This window comes from Saccopteryx bilineata, chromosome X (genome assembly GCF_036850765.1).
Source record: "Saccopteryx bilineata isolate mSacBil1 chromosome X, mSacBil1_pri_phased_curated, whole genome shotgun sequence".
In the NCBI taxonomy this organism is placed as follows: domain Eukaryota; kingdom Metazoa; phylum Chordata; class Mammalia; order Chiroptera; family Emballonuridae; genus Saccopteryx; species Saccopteryx bilineata.
The window spans coordinates 121,188,891-121,192,492 of record NC_089502.1 but is presented as its reverse complement, the minus strand read 5'-3'; the positions used below and the strand labels follow the sequence as shown (position 1 = coordinate 121,192,492).

General features: G+C 41.7%; 1 pseudogene; it reads right to left on the bottom strand.

The window, feature by feature from the left end:
* Nucleotides 1-889: 889 nt before the first annotated feature.
* Nucleotides 890-1,781, bottom strand: LOC136317818 (small ribosomal subunit protein uS2 pseudogene; annotated as a pseudogene).
* Nucleotides 1,782-3,602: the final 1,821 nt, after the last annotated feature.

The following is a 3,602-nucleotide window of genomic DNA, read 5'->3' as shown; positions in this document are numbered from 1 at the left end:
CTTTCAGATATACAGTACAGTATTGGTAACTGTAATCACCATGCCGTACATTAGATCCCCAGAACTTACTCATCTTATAATTGGAAGTTGTACCCTTTGATTGACATCTCCCCATCTCTAACTTGCTGCCTTTGGCAAATCACCATTGTACTTTTTGCTTTTATGAGTCCAATTTTTTAGGATTCCACATACGAGTGAACTCATGTGGTGTTTGTCTTTCTCTGACTTATTTCACTTAAGCATGATGCCCTCAAGGTCCATCTGTGTTGTCACAAATGGCAGGATTTCCATTTTTCTCGTGGCTGAATAATACTCCATCGTGTGTGTGTGTGCGCGCGCGTGCGCGCACGTGTGCGTGTGTGTGCGTGCGTGTGTGTGTGTGTGTGTGTGTGTGTGTGTGCTATATCATCTTTATCCAGTTATTTTTAGAGGACAATTATGTTTCCATATCTTGGCTATTGTAAATAGTGCCGCACTAAATATGAGAGTGCAGATATCTTTTCGAGAACCTGATCTTACTTTCTGTGGATATATACTCGGAAGTAGAATTGCTGGGTCATATGGTAGTTCTATTTTTAATTTTTGGAGGAACCTCCACGTTCTTTTCCTTAGCGCCTACACCAATTTTCATTTCCACAAATAACTCACAAGGGTTCTCTTCCTCCACAGCTTTGCCAGCACTTGTTATTTCTTGTCTTTTTGCTACTTGCCATTCTAACAGGTGTGAGGTGTTCTCTCTATGTGGTTTTGATTTGTGTTCCCCTGATAATTAGTGATGCTGACATGTTTTCATGTACCTATTGGCCACTTGTTTATCTTCTTTGGAAAAATGTCTATTCAGTTCCTCTGCCCATTTTTCTTTTTAGAAACTTTATTTTCCCTCAGTCTGTCAAGAGCCTGTGGAAGAGGAGCTTAACAACCACTTAGTGGTTGTTTCTACCCATTTTATTGCCTGAACAGTGGGAGCTGCTCACCAGTCTTCACTGGTGGGCTGAGCATTCTCATCTTCAGTAAGGAACCGCTGACTAGGCACAGGGGATATTTGTGCGCTTTCAGCCCAGTCTGCAGCCTCAAGTTGAGCAGCAGTGAACTTGGGAGCTGGAGTGGTCCATTCACCCTGAAATTCCGCCTCCGTCGCAGCCTTTCAGCAGCATCCTGCTCTTCTTTTTCCATCTCTTCAGGGTCTCTGGAGTAGAGATCAGACATGACTTCCCATGGATGCTCACGGGAGATGTTGTCACACATGCGCAGAACTTTCCAGGCCAGCATCCACATCAGACCCACTGAGTGAACCCTCTTGTTGTTGCAAAGGATGGCAGTGTCCACATGGCGCAGAGGAGAGTCTGTTACACAGAACAGTGGTAGGCAGGTTAACATGAGATGCCTCTGTGAGAGGCTGGTGGTCAGCCCTGGGATCAGTCACCACCAGAAATCTCAGCTCTGGGAAGGCTGGCTGGCTCTGGTTGGTGAAGGTTCCGAGAGTGAAGTGCCAGCAATAGGAGTGGTTTCCATGGCAGCTGCAAACTTCAGCACAGCCTGCTGGCCAGGGTTTCTGGACAACATTGCACTGACCGCAGCGAGGTTTTCAATGGCAGCAATGACACGAGAATCTTCTCCCAGGTTCTCTTCAGATTTATGATGCAGGTGCCATTGCTTTCTCTTTTGAGGACAGACTGTTCTATTTGGAAGACAAGGTTGGTGTCACCTGAGTGGATTCCTGTTGCAGAGAATTTGAGGACATCTTCCTCATTCATTTTCAGGACATCGAGAGCTTCAGACATTGTGAAAGTTTCCTTTAAGTTATGTATGAACCCAGAACAATGCTGTATGGACCTCTCTCGGGGTAGCGCAGAAAGGCCCTTTGCTCATTTTTTTAAAAAAAGGTTTTATTTATTGATTTTGCTCAAGCCAGCAACCCTGCACTCAACCTGGTGAGCCGACACTCAAGCCAGAGACCTCAGGGTTTTGAACCTGGGTCCTCAGCATCCCAGGTAAACGCTCTATCCACTGCCCTACCATTGGTCAGGTGAAATGCAATTTATGTATGTTGATTTTCTATCCTGCAACTTTACTGTCATTATTTATAACAATGTTTTGGGGAAGTCTTAAAATTTTTTTATATGAAATTATATCATCTGTAAACAGAAGCACAGAAGCAATTTTGCTTCTTTTTTTCCAATTTGGATACCTGTTATTTCTTCTTCTTGCCTAATTGCTTTGGCCAGGGATTCCAGGAATATGTTGAATAGAAGAAGGGAGAGTGAGCACCTTTTTTTTTTGTTCTTAATTTTAGAGCAGCGGTTCTCAACCAGTGGGTTGCGACCCTGGCGGGGGTCGAACGACCAAAACACAGGGGTTTTGGCGGGGGTCGCCTACTCCTGTGTTTTGGTCGTTTGACCCCCGCCGGGGTCGCGACCCACTGGTTGAGAACCACTGTTTTAGAGGAAAAGCTTTCAACCTTTTACTGTTAAATGTGATTCTAGCTGTGGGTTTGCCATATATATCCTTTATTACACTAAGGTACATTCCTTCTATACCCAATTTGTTGAGTGTTTTTTTATCATAAAAGGATGTTGTATTTTATCAACAGTTTTTCTTTATCTATTGAGATGATCATGATTTTTATCTTTCATTCCACTAATGTGATATAGCATATAATTGATTTGTATATGCTGAATCATCCTTGCAATCCAGGGATAAATCCAACTTGGTCATGGTATATAATCCTTTTTATGTGTTGATGAATTCAATTTGTTAATATTTTGTTGATAATTTTTGCACTATATTAATCAGGGATATTGGTCCCTAGTTTTCTTCCAGTTTCTTTATCTAGCTTTGATTTCAGGGTAATGCTGGCCTGGTAAAAATGAGTTTGGAAGTGTTCATTCTCCTTCAGTTTTTAGGAGAGTTGGAGAAGAATGGGTATTAATTCTTCTTTAAATGTTTGGTACAATTTGCCAGTGACTCTATCTGATTCTGAGGTTTTCCATGTTGGGAGGGTTATTATTATTATTTTTTTTTGTTCTGTTTTGTTTTTTTAGAGAGAGAGAGACAGAGAGAGGGACAGATAGCGACAGACAGACAGAGAGAGAGATGAGAAGCATCAATTCTTTGTTGCAGCTCCTTAGTTGTTCATTGATTGCTTTCTCATATGTGCCTTGACTGGGCAAGCCAGGGGGTCTCGAACTGGCAACCTCAGCATTCCAGGTCGACGTCTTCTCCATTGTGCCACTACAGGTCAGGCTCAACTTCTCTATTAAAACAGCTACATTCCATAAGTTTGGGTATGTTTTGCTTTTATTTTAATTTGTTTCAAGATATTTTTTTCTGATTTGATTTCTTCTTTGACCCATTGTTTGTTCAGGTGTGTGCTAATTTACACATATTTGTAAGTTTTCCCATATTCCTCTTCTTATTGATTTCTAGTTTCATACCGTTGTGGTCAGAAAAGATACTTGTGATGATTTCAATCTTCTTATATTTGCTAAGACTTGTTTCTTAGCAAGTCTGTCCTGGAGGATGTTCTGTGTGCACTTGAGAAAAATGTGTATTCTGCTGCTATTGGATGGAGTATTCTGTATATGTCTGTTAGCTACATTTCA